Source organism: Chiloscyllium plagiosum, unplaced genomic scaffold (genome assembly GCF_037043375.1).
Source record: "Chiloscyllium plagiosum isolate Xiang-an unplaced genomic scaffold, Cpla_swu_hap1 HiC_scaffold_14, whole genome shotgun sequence".
In the NCBI taxonomy this organism is placed as follows: domain Eukaryota; kingdom Metazoa; phylum Chordata; class Chondrichthyes; order Orectolobiformes; family Hemiscylliidae; genus Chiloscyllium; species Chiloscyllium plagiosum.
Window position 1 is genome coordinate 18,828,561 of NW_028270152.1, and position 14,329 is coordinate 18,842,889.

Here is a 14,329-nt window from a genome sequence, read left to right on the forward strand (position 1 = left end):
GTGGACTCAATGGGCCAAATGGCCTGCTCCCACACTATAGGGACTCTATGACTATTTATTAGAAGTTTTGTGTCACATATTACCTGCTGCCTAAGTTTGTCATGCTATAATATTGTGTTCTAACAATCTCTTCATAAAAGAGTGGAAAAACTGCTGTTACTATTATTTGTGTGGAAGTCTTATATCACACCTCTGTCCCTGAGCCAGAAACTCCAGGTTTAAGACACAGCCGAGAACTTGACAGCTAAGGAAGGGTGATCACTGAAGTGGACAAACAAGTTAAGAATCAACCTGAAAATCCTTTCATCGCATGATGCTGGCAATCAGTAAGTGCTGCAGAGATTCTTGGTCTGTCCTGTGATGGAAAGAAAGTTCTGGTTTCCACCATTACTATACGTAGCCCCTGAGGCAACATGCATGTAAAATAGTGCACATTGCCATAGCAACCCAGGCTCCCCATCAAATAAGAGCACATTACTCCTGTTGTGTGTCCCAAATAGAATCTTCGCAGGTTAGCAAGTAAGTAATTAAGACGAGAAGCTGGTGAAATATTAATGATCTAACTTTGATGCTGTCTTCCAATGGACAGTTAATAGGCAATTTATTTTTTTCCTGTTTTTTTCTATTACCCCCCACACAACCGCCTAACTGCGGTAGTGTTTATTTTTTAGGCAATTTATTGTTAACTAGTCTTGGCATTTGACAACAGCTGATACCCATTTTATTGGAAATTCTTCAGTCTGGTGTAACACAGGGATAGTGTCCCTATCCCTAGACTGGGAGGCCTGGTTTCAAATCCCACCTGCTCCAGAGGTATGTAATAATAAGGAAAATTGATTAAATTAAGAATAAGTTTTGGTCTCTTGTCACATTTTTGAATGGGGGGACACAGTTAAAAGACAGGGTGTGTTTTTATGTGAAGAATACATAAAACAATGAGGCAGACTAAGGCCAGAGATATTAGGATGGAAGCGGTTATTTTGTTAAAGTCAAACAGGGCAACTCACCGATGTGGAAAGGTATGGCATGTTCATATCATTGTGTAATAAGTCAGTGTCAAGTTGTACTGATTTGAATGTGGTGAGATCAATGATAGTGCTGGTCTGTACAATCATCACATTAATTATACTGCTTTCATGGATAAGTGCAGCTCCAACAACACTCAGGAAGCTTGAGACCATCCAGGACAAAGCTAGATTGGCACCACATCCACTCTCTCGACCACTGATGGCCAGAAGAAGCAGCATGTAGCACCTACAAGACTCCTTAGATGGCACTTTCCAAACTGATTATCAATACTATTCAGAAGGATAAGGGCAGCAGATACATGGGAACAATACCACTCGCAAGTTCCCTCCAAACTACTCACCATCCTGATATGGAATTTATATCACCATTCCTTCAGAGTCATTGAATCAACTTCTTGGAACCCCTTCATTGCCAGCGCTCTGGGTCAACCTATGGCACCGGGACTGCAGTGGTTCAAGAGGGCATCTCATCACCACCTTCCCAGGGACAGCGAGATACAGGCAATACATGCTGGTCCTGCAGGCAATGCCCATGTCCCACGAGTGAATAAAAAATGTCTCCACTTATCAATTGTTTGCTCTGTTGTAAGTTGATGATGTTCAGGAAGCAATAGCTACCCAGGAGTCGTGGACTGAAAAAAGAACCACAGCAGAGTTGAATCCTTGCCTCAGTGGATGCAACCCTCATCACAAACTGAGTGTAAACTGGGGCTTTCCTTGAAAGAAAGCCAGCCGCAACATTGGCATTGGAAATGGTAGTGCCATGTGTATCTGTGGCCAGATTGCAATCCACTGCTCTTTCCTGCAAATGAAGGAGCTTTAATCAAAATCTAACCTGCGCTTTATTTCACCTGGGGGTTACAAAGGCTGATACCAGGTGCATCAGGCAGCTAATATTTCTGTCTCCAACATTTGACATTCATCATCTTGATGAACACAGAAAGATATCACTAACCCTCTCCCACCTATTGCATGTAACAACAGGCTGTCCACTTACCCTGGTGATTCAATGTGTCATTTTTGCTAAACCGAAATATTCGCAACAGCAGCAGATTGATCTATGTGCTGTGGTTTCTCCACAGAGGATGATGCTGACCCATATTGATACCATTGCACACACTTCCACCAGGACCACAACTAATCCAGAACCATTTGCCCAGAGAATTCTGTCTGTTATATCCTGCAATGGGCAGCATAATACCCAATGGGGAAACCTTTCTGAAAGGACTATGGTTCACCATTAATGGGGACATATGCTATTCAGATCCTGGAGCTTTCAATTCCAGATTTTGCAAAAGGCTTTTGACTACTGTTATTCATAAGTTACATTAATTGTTCAGATTTAGCAACATATATCATAACTTGCAAAATAATATAAAACTGGAAAACCTAATATGAGAAAGCATTAGAAGACTGTAGACAGGACAGTTAAGTGGCAAGTAATGCTCTTTGGTAGGAAGAATAGAAGCTTTACCCTCATCTTAGAACTTAGAATATTGAACTGTACACAAGAATGGGTCATATAGCCCATGATGTCGTGCTAAGCATGATGCCAAATGAAACTAATCCCTTCTGCCTGCCCCTGATCCATATCCCTCCAGTTCTTGCTTATTCATGAGCTTATCTAAAAACTGCTTGAACACCCCTATCGTATCTGCCTCCACCACCACCACCTTGGCCACATGTTCCAGACTCCTACTACTCTCTGTAAAAACTTGCCCTGCACATCTCCTTTGACCTTTCACCCTCTCACCTTAAATGCATGCCCCCTAGTATTAGACATTCCAACTCTGGGTAAAAGATTCAGGCTGTCAACCCCATCGATGCACCCCACAATTTTATAGACTTCTATTGAGTCTCCCCTCAGCCTCCAGAGAAAACAACCGAGTTTCTCTAGCCTCTCCTTATAGCTCATACCCTCTAATCCAGGCAGCATCCTGGTAAACCTCTCCTGCAGCCTCTCCAAAGCCTCTACGTCTTTCCTGTAATGTGGTAACCAGAATTGAATACGATACTCTAAGTGTGGCCTGACCAAAGTCTTATAAAGCTGTAACACGACATCCTGATTCTTGTACTCAATTCCTCAAGCAATAAAGGCAAGCATGCCATATGCCTTCTTTACCACCTTAGTGGCCACTTTGAGAGAGCTATGGACTTAAACCCCAAGATCCCTCTGTACATCAGTGCTGTTCATGGTACTGCCATTAACTGTATACTTTTCCTTAACATTTGATCTCCCAAAGTGGAGCACCTCACACTTATCCAGATTTAACTCCATCTGCCATTTCTCTGTCCATATCGGCAACTGAACTTTATATCCTGCTGTATCCTTTGACATCCTTCTACACTATCCACAACTCCATTGATCTTTGTATTATCTGCAAATTTATTAACCCATCCATCTACATTTACATCCAAGTCATTTATATATATCATAAACAGCAGATCCCTGTAGAACACCACTAGTCATGGACCTCCAGCCAGAAAAACAATCTTTCCCAGTACTCTCTGCCTTCTATGGGCAAGCCACTCCTGAATCCAAGTGGTCAAGTCACCATGGATCCTACACATCTTAGTAAATATAAATCTGAATGGGGTAGAGGAACAAAGTATATTGGTGACCTAATCATAAAAAGTAGCACTGGACATCAAAATCACAATTAAAACTAATAGCAAAGAATTGGTATTTATTTCTAGACTTAGAGAATTTAAAAGTTTAGCCAAATTATGTTAAATTTGCAAAGGATGCTGATCACGTCTGTGCTGTGTACATTTTTCCTTCTATTGCACACCACTGGCAAACAGTAAGAGAGGGAGAGCTTTCTAGTCTGTTGTGGGATGGAAAGTAAGTTTTGGCCTCCACCATTCACTGTTCATAGTCCCTATGTGATAGAGTCATCGAATCACAGAGATGTATCGCAAGGAAACAGACCCTTCAGTCCAACTTGTCCATGCCGACCAAATATCCCAACCCAATCTAGTTCCACCTGCCAGTACTTGGCCCATATCCATCTGAACCCTTCCTATTCAATACCCATCCAGATGCCTTTTAAATGCTGTAATTGTATCAGCCTCCACCACTTCCTCTGGCAGCTCATTCCACACGTGCACCACCCTCTGGGTGAAAAAGTTGCCTCTTAGATCCCTTTTATATGTTTCCCCTCTCACCTTAAACCTATGTCCTCTAGTTATGGACACCTCCACCCCAGGGAAACGACCTTGTCTGTTTACTGTATCATGCCCCTCATGATTTTATAAACCTCTATAAGGTCACCCCGCAGCCTCTGATGCTCCAGGGAAAACAGCCCCAGCCTGTTCAGCCTCTCCTTATAGCTCAAATCCTCCAACCCTGACAACATCATTGTAACTCTTTTATGAACCCTTTCACAACATCCTTCCGATAGTTAAAATAGTGCACGTTGCCACAGTAATTCAGAGTCCCTGAGCGAATGGGAACACAATTCACAGGTCTCCTTATTATAAAAGGAACATAGAAACAGAGCTGGAAATGCAAAAACGATTGACAAGGTTGGTATTCAGAACTGAGAGATAACAATCATCTGATTGCACAAATTGAAATTATTGAAGTTGACTTGATTAAGGTCTTTAAAATTATGAATGGATTGGACAGTGTCTATGTGGTGAAGGCCTGATTTGGACTCTGCTTAATTGAATGGTTTTTAAGAAAACTAGAATCTCTCCCATGAATCTTATTATTTCCTGGACAACCTGTAACTAGGGGCATACCATTGATGCACATCCCTCAGAGAGCTATTCAAAGTGGCAGAAAAAAGGAACATAAAGATGCACTGAGAGGGTAAAGTGAACGACTGGTTTTGTCCAAGACCACCATTCATGATAAAAACGGGATATTTTTGTTTGGACTAAATATTATTCCAAATTAATCAAGGGAGTGAGTATTGTGTGATCCGTTCCATAACTGAAAAACATTTGCTATCTATTGCTGAAAGGTGACACATGTTGCGGAAGCTTTATGTCCAGCAAGAATCAGGACAAATGCAAGAATCCCAAATTTCACACAATCATAATGACTAGGAGAAAAGGACATTGGTTGTTTGGTAGATTGGCTCTGCTTGTCCAGGGTTGTGGTGGAAAAAGAAATGGGGAACTGTAGGCTCTCAAAGTTTGCAGGTAATTCAGAGCAGGAATGCAAACTTTGAATGCGGTCCTTTTGTTTGGAGAGAACACATTCTTGCACATCAGTTGCTTTCTGTAAGTATAAATGATCCATGCTATGAGATTGGTTGATTATCGTCAATTGGCCATTTAGTGAACTTAGAGGAGCAGGAGAATCAACATTTCGGGCATAACCTCTTCATCAGGAAGGGCTTATGCCCGAAACATCGATTCTGCTGCTCCTCGGATGCTACCTGACCGGCTGTGCTTTTCCAGCACTACACTTTCAATTCTGAGCATCTGCAGTATCTGCAGTCCTCACTTTCTCCCATTTCATGAACTCGTTAACCAATCAGCACTCTTTCCTCCAAATGGAGAGATAGTGATGATTGTTTAAAATTTAGAATTTCCACATGAGTCCTGATGAGTGCAGGATGAAGACCTTTGTCTCTTCACAATTCTGTATCGCTGTTCACTGATTGGGCTCATACATGAAGAATTGTCAGAGGCTAATGGAAAAAGGTAGCATTCTCCAACTGAAGCTGCCCATTATAGTGCCAATCATCTCAGCAACAGAAAGAGGGTGATGAAGGATGTACCACATCCTGAGAGCCTTGCCTTTTGCTGCCCATCGTTAGTTTACTACTGTGTCCAGATTACACACACCAAAACAGGATTAGTTTCATCTAGCTAGGGCTATTTATTTTGTCATGTCTGATGCACCAAAGTTAACTTAAGGAGCTTTAAGCCATTCCCACTCAACTGTGCTCCCAAAGACCAATCTCAAAGTTGGAGGTGCATGCCACTATAACTGCTAAGTGGTTGCTTTCTCAGTTCAAGTCTCTGATCTTATTGAATATGGAAAACAAACGTTGTAATTTTTAGCCATAGGTAAGCGATATGAATTTCCCAAGGAGGTTGAGGTTAGGTGATGCAATCAAGTCAAAGTGAGACAAATAGCAAGTGGTTAATAAAGGGGATGGGTGTGACCAGTAATCTAAATTAGTGATGGATCAATTGGCTGTGTTTGAAAATCAGAGCGTGTGTAGCAAATATGGTGCTGCCATTAAAAAAGTGATTGTAATTCATCTGCACTTGTACAATTTAAACAGCTGGTGGTAACCCTTGTTATTAGTAAATAGTCACAGGTGGTGTTACAAAACTGAAAGACACAACATGTTAAGTGGTTCTTTAGCATTTGGATTTGTAAATATTAAGGCTATTCAGGGTGACATAGAAGATCATATGCATAAGTGTTCCCCGGAATTCCAGGAATGAAGTTATTCGTGTTAACTGCCTCCCGTATAACAGTGGAAGAAACTGCAGTTATTTATACACCAAACCGATGATTAGGTTATTTGTTTGATAAACATCACTTTGTTATAGGTTGCATGTTTCAAAGCAGCACTTGAGTTTTACACATCACCACAGTTCTCCAACTATCATTAGTGTGGCCACAAGCATAGATTTTGAAAAATACCTGTAGATGAAATTAGACAAAGCTTAATGAGGTAAGACTGACTAATATTGGTTTGGAAATAATAGAGCAAGATGTTAGATAGACACACTACACCTTTCAGAGCCTGGGAGAAGACAATAATTGATTTACCTGACAGCGAGATGGAAAAAGAGGAATAATACATTAAACCTGTCAGAGAAATGGACTGAATGCAATAATAAATAATATGTGGTGAGAGACCGAATGAGCAGGATAATATATTAAACGTTGTCAGACATACTGGGAGATGGGGAGGTTGCAGTTAGACTTGCAAGAGAGGTAAGAAGAGTTAGGTGATAGACTAGATGTGTCAGAAAGATGGAGGAAGGTTCTGGAATCTTAATAAAAAAAACAAGCAGGGAGCAATGTTTAAAGCACTTGATATTTTTGACCAGTTCTATAAATACAAGATGTTGTAGCTCCAGGCTCTGAATGTTACAGAAAAAGAAATCCAAAGAAGAATTTAATAGCCATTCTCAGAAAGTCAGTCTGGCAGGGTAAATGGTTAACTTTTAGTTTTTCGTGGTTTTTATTGTCAGTGAATGTGTGATATGAAACCTGGTCATGCCTCACTAATCTCCTGGAATTCTAGCAAGTGCTCAAAAAACTCCACAGGTGAGGGTTATCCAGTGCAGGTCATTTTCTTAAATTTAATAAAGCTCAGCATTGTCTATGTTTAATGAACATATGCAAAGATGCAAATCAGCTCAGGCTGGGAGAATGAAACGAGGATAGCCAAATATAAATTTTGAAGTGCACCTCCTAATGGACCATCATTGAAAATTCATTAATTTTACACAGGTCTGGCCCATTCCCTGAACCTGCACTATTGCAGTCACCTGAGCCATCTACCACTTCATCTGGAGGTCTGAGGTGGACCATGTCTGCAAGTACACCATGTACAAACCTCTAGATAAGGGGGAGAAAACTTACTCAATGCCTCCCTTGTCCTGATGGCTACCTGTGTGTGCGGTTGTGCCAAGCTGTGAAAGACCCTCAGCACGCAAACATCAAGTGTCTTATGTATGAAGGTCTACCTGTCCCTGGTGTTGCGAAAGATGGCTTGGTCTCGCTGCCGCAGAACCCTCTAAGTAGTTGGACCGTTCCGTATCATCTGTCCCTCGTGGAGAAATCTGCAAAGAGAAACACCTTTGACCATAAGTCTTTCAGGAAGTGGTCACCATTATATTCTTGAGACCCTATGGGGATAGGAGAAGATGGATCCTGTCGGGTTGTTCCCTGATCCAAAGCTATTTGGCAGAATGCCTCATCATCACAACTTTCCAACGAGCACCAAGACATCAGTTGGCTGGTCATGACAAAGGCACTACCTGTTGATCCTTCATGTAAGTCCAGACTCCCTGTGCCACCGCATACTGCCCTCAAAGTGGCTGCAGGGAGGGCCTCCCTCTGGAATGTGAATTTTCGAAGGAAGTCTGGAGAGGGATGCAGTGGTTTTTGTTGAGATTCATCCCAAGCTACTCTGTGATGTAGGACTCTGTACTCTATTGCCTGTTCCCAAGACACACACCAAGACAAAAATCGACTGTGTCTGGAAGACCATCAGCTCGGTGAAAGACGCCTTTGGTCTGCCCGAAACGTATTAGTCTTCCAGAGCAAGGAGTTGATCCTAACCAAGTGTTGCAGACTGGTACATTCCAAGGTCCCGGACTGTGTGCTGGGGGATGCACTAAAGCCTGGGGCAACTGCATCCAATGAGCACTGGGGAAAGATCATCGTGTAAGGTATTTCTGCCAAAGTACAATGGGGGGGGGAGGGGGGCGGTCTGTTCAATTATCAGACTCTCCTGGTGCATCAAATGTATGGAAATATTGTCTTGTGAATGTAAGAAATGTCTTGCGTTTGTTTGATCTGCATATGTAAAGACTGTATAGAATTGAACAGCACTCGTGTTTAGAGTCATAGAGTCACAGAGATGTACAGCATGGAAACAGACCCTTCAGTCCAACCCGTCCATGCTGACCAGATATCCCAACCCAATCTAGTCCCACCTGCCAGCATCCAACCCATATCCCTCCAAACCCTTCCTATTCATATACCCATCCAAATGCCTCTTAAATGTTGCAATTGTACCAGCCTCCACCACTTCCTCTGGCAGATCATTCCATACACACAGCACCCTCTGTGTGAAAAAGTTGCCCCTTAGGTCTCTTTTATATCTTTCCCCTCTCACTCTTTAGTTCTTGTGTAACTGTATAAAGGTTTTTATCAATAGAATGTATATTTTTGAAATGTTAAAAAGAATTCAATTTTACCCACACCCACCACTTTCGGGCCTGTACATGCGATTGACTGATTGGTGCCAAATTGGTGTCAATTTTGTGCTTTTGAACCGTGGCTTTTGGGAAACAGATGGAGAATGCTCAAAATCCTGTTGGACCTGTGTTCCAGCAGAGAGTTTTCCTTCAGTGCTCTGGGCTGCATTTACAATTCAGATGTGCGTAGGTGGCAGCTTAGCCAGTTTGACCCAGTTCCCCACACTGGAGTTATTCATTAAACAATCGCCCGAAGGCAGTGCTGCTCATCGAGATGGATGTTAAAGCCATGGAACACAGTGCAAAGGTGAGGTGCTTGTCAATTGCAGGTCAGGGGCATTTTAATAGAGGCAGAGGAGGATATAAGGTTGCTGGTAGGACCCAGAGGAGTGTGCCTGTTCCTCATGGCTACCAAAGAGAACCTTAAAAATTAGTTAAAAGTAAAGTAACACCATGATTCTACTTTGGCTTGGTCCAAGAGAGTTTGGAAAAGATTATAGGAGTCATTTTATGTAAGTAAATCTTACCTTTCATTTAAACGTGGCAAAATACAAATATGTGCAGGACAAGACTTCACCATGAGGCTGCCATTGAGGGTCTCTCCCAGTAGTCATGTGATAATGTAGACTGTCTTATTTATGTACTCACATTTACATGACAGCCAACCCTTCTGATCCACTTCTGAACCTGCTGAACCTCATTCGGTTTCTATGGGTTACCAGGGTAGCTACTGCCGTTAAAACACAGTCAGGGTCGAAATGACATCGTCAAGCCTTGATGTTTTCAATGTGATTAAGGCCCCTGAGCCTTGAGCGAATTTGGTGCCCTGAAACATGCCTGTTAAAATGGTGTGGTCTTCATGTAGTTACCTGACTGATATTTTAAAACCCAGCACCCTGTCTCTTAGGTAACCAATGAGGGTAAAAATTGGGGTGTAACTTTCATTTTGTCCTCATGACAGTAGGCTTGGGAATGGGATGTGAAAGGTGATGTTAAATATTTTGTTCAAGATTTCATGTCTGCTTATTTCTAGAGGGGCTAATACAGCACAATTCAAACAATATAGGAGCTTTTACAGTTAAATTTTCTCAGGCTTTTTTTCAAAAACATACTTTCAAACAGTACATAACAATTCAACTTTAACATCACATAAACTGTGAAGCAGATTAAACCAGTTTATTCCAATCACAGTACGTGGCATTCTTGAGGTGCCTCATCACACTGACAGTTATAGGTCATATTTACAATTCTCATTCCATGTCAAACATACAGCCAGAGGGCTTTCTACATAGTTTCCAGTTCACTGTGATCCACAATGATGGGAGTGCCTTAGACAGTGGTATTATTTCTAGTGAGACTTTGCATTGGCCTTCCCACGTTTTCCTACATTTGTCAGCACTTGGTCCTGGACCTTGGAAAGCGCCGGTCTGTACCACTCGGTTGCTAATGGCCCTCGCTCTGCAAAATTCAGACACACGCAAGAGCAACCAGTCATGGGACTCATGGTCCTCCTGCAGCAGGTGAAGTTTCTCTTAGCATGTGACCCTTGGAACAGCTCTTACAGCACAGACTCCTGTGTCACAGAGCTGCTCAGGGTGAACCACAAAGGCTTACTCCAGGACGTGGCTGATGCTCTCTTCACCAACGCAGTTCCCTTCCCCACCTTCCAACCCTCCACCCCCACCCCCCCAACAGGGCGGGGTGTCGACTGTGGTGTATAGGATGGATCTGACAGAGAGGATCCCTTCTCACTATTAACCCAATCGGCGTGGGCGCTTGTTTGAATTTTCTGGTGATGAGGCAGTCTGCAGAAATGATTTTGACAGGCTGCTCAAGGAAACACACAGCAGGATTGACCCTCCATTCCCTTCTCCTGCAGGAGTCTCAAGGTCATTATGTGTGGATCGCTGTCGGATGTCCTTATAGTCAAAGAGGTGTTTCCGTGAGAACTGGTAGTATGGTTCAATGAATGGAAACTTCTGAGGCAATGTGAGGTGACCCATCAAGCCCAGCACCAGGGACAGATAGAGCTGCAACATGCAGTGACAGTACACTTGAGCATATCAAGGGTCTATGCACAGCTTGATCCAACCACACACAAAGAAGGCCATCAGGTTGAATGCAGCATTGGACACATTTTCTCTCCCTTTATCTACAGATTCCGATGATGGTGTCCCTGTTGGTACAATCCATTCTTAATCCCCAGACAACACGGGAGAGGACTCCAGTAATCACCATGGTGAAGGATTGGAGTGAAGACCAGACCAATATCACCTCCTGCAACATCAACAGTACTTTGCACCTGATAACCAGGTCACTCCTCATTTTTGCTTCACCTTGGTTATATTCTCCTTCCAGATTTTGCCACCCACTCAAATCTCTACAAAAATATTCCTTGGTATTTTCAGATCATCTGACTGATGGCAAAGATGACAAAGGATCAGTTGTCTCATTTCCCAATGACATGGCCTTGCTCTTGTCACAGTTTGCTTCTTCTTCCGAGACCAGTTTGAACCGGTTACAGATAGTCATAAGGTTGTTCATCTACAGTGGATCCAAGCAGACACTGGTGACATCTCCATGTACAGGGAGGAGACTTTGACCTAGGCGAGTTTGCTGCTTGGGATTGTCACCACTTTTAAGCCTGAAGGATTTGATACAACATGGAAAAGGCAGGAAAGGGAGTACATCCCTGCCTGACATAAAGATTGATCAGAAAGGTTTCCAATTCCTTCCCATTGACTGTAACTGTGCCACTGCTGTTACTGTAGAGCAGTTAGATCCAATTGTGTATTCCCTCCCCACGACCATTTTGGAGGTGAAGCATGTGATATTCTGCTAAGGGTCTTCTACTGGTCCAGGGTGATGAAGCTTGTGTCCACTCCTGATCACATCCATTGGCTCTCCATTGTCTAACTTGCTTATTACCTCCTCAAAAAATTCTAACAGATTTGTTAGTCATGATGTCCCCTTGACAAAGCCATGTTGACTTTGTCCTATTTTACAATGAACTTCCAAGTACTCTGCAATCACATCCTTAACAGTGGATTCTAAAATATTACAAACAACTAAGGCCAGGCTAACCGCCCTATAATTAACATAATCTCCCTCTCTTCTTAAACAGGGGTGTTACATTAGCCATATTCCAGTCGTCCGGGATCCTTCCTGACTCGAGCGATTCCTGAAAGATCACCACCACTGCCTCCACAATTTCCTCAGCTATCTCCTTCAGAAATCTGCGGCGTTGTCCATCCAGCCCGAGTGATTTATCCACCATCACACCTTTCAGCTTCCCCACCTTCTCCTGAGTGATAACCATTGCACTCATCTGTGCCCCTGACTCTCTTGAGGTTCTGCTATGGTGTTCCATATCCCTGGTGGGGAAGAGTTACTGTGGGTGATAATGGGACTGGGCTAGTTGTCCTGAACCCCATGCTCATGTTCAGGATGTATGTTTTCGAATCTCACCGTGGCATGTGGTACAAGCTAAACTCAATAAAATTGTGGCAATATAAAGCTAAACCGAAGGTGACCATAGAGCCACTGTTGATGGTCATAAAATCAAATGTCCTTTAGGGAATGAAATCTGTCAGTGGACTGGCCTAAATGTGGTCCCAGATCCATATGAATGCAGTTGACCCTTAAAGTGCCCTTCTAGTCAATTAGAGATGGACAATGATTGCTGGACTAATGCCTGTATCATATGGATAATTTTCTTTTGAAAAACAATGTCAAACCCTCAGAGATCTTTCTGCAAGGTTTGATCAACTCTACAGCAGACAACCTAATGATGAAGAGACATAGAGGCATAGAGATGTACAGAACAGAAACAGATCCTTCTGTCCAACTCGTCCATGCCAATCAGATTTCCTAAACTAATCTAGTCCCACCTGCCAGTATCCGGCCCATATCCCTCCAAACCCTTCCTATTCATGTACCCATTCAGATGCCTTTTAAATCTTGCAATCATACTCGCCTGCACCACTTCCTCTAGCAGCCTATTCGATACACGTACCACCCTCTGTGCCAAACAGAGAACAGCCAGGGAGTTCCTAGAGGCATGGCGCTCATCCACAGATTCAATCAATAAGCACATCGACCTGGACCCAATATACCGGCCATTGCAGCGGACAGCTGGAACTGACAACTGGAAGCGGCAGATTCAAACCACTACAAATGCCGGAGGAAAGATCACAGAAGCGCATCACAGGAGGCTCCCAAGCACTGAGGATGTCACCTAGACAGGGGACGAAACGTCTGCAACTCAAATTCCCAGCTCAGCGAACAGAACCACAACAACGAGCACCCGAGCTACAAATCTTCTCACAAACTTTAAATAGATCTGGTCCCCAGAGATGAACACAAATGGATTGGCCAGCTGTCACCTCCTGGCGTTTAACTCCCCTCAGAGGACCAGATCACTTTTTAATCAGCTAACAGTTTTTCAGGGGCTCCAAACATACTGTCTTCTTGGACATCCATGGTAGACGATAGCAAGGACTGGCTGCTCATACTGTCTGTAGGCGTCACGTCGTATAGCCTAGCATTGCAGGATATGCTGATCCTCAGTAAGTCAGCCCATGGTGATGATCCTGAGCCATTCTATTCCTTCAGGCTGCGCATGACATAGAATCATAGAATCCCTGCAGTGTTTAAACAGGCCCTTCGGTCCAACAGGTCCACACTGACCCTCCAAAGAGTAACTGACCCAGACTCATTCCCCTTCCCTATTATCCTATATTTACCCCTGACTAATGCACCTAACCTACGCATCCTTGAACACTATGGACAATTTAGCATGGCCAATTCACCTAACCTGCAAATCTTTGAAATGTGAGAGGAAACCAGAGCGCCCGGAGGAAACCCACGCAGACACGGGGAGAATGTGCAAACTCCACACAGACAGTCGTCCGAGGCTGGAATTGAACCCGGGTCCCTAGCACAGTGAGGCAGCAGTGCTAATCACTGAGTCTCTCTCCATCCGTTTTTTTGAAGCTGTTTGGAATCTAAACAGTGCCAGGTGGTGAACAATCTCCCTGTCTACAGCAGAAAGTATATGATACTGTATCTCACTGCACCTCAGTATCATGTGAGCACATCATTTAACACACGGATTGTCCAATACACTGATCGTAATAATGGCTGTAAAATATGAGCTGTAAATGTCAAGATGATTACAGGGTGAGACAAAACAAACTGAAGACTTTAAGTGAGAGGAGAAGTTGTGTGGAATGGATTTCCATCTACGATAAAGAGATAATGTATTGTTTAAAAAACGTCAGGTGGAGAAATATTGATTATGTATAGGATTAAAATTGATGGAGATCAACACAGTCCTGGTTAAGAATGGGACTGAATCAATAGGGATGAAGACAAGCCTCATTAGGAAT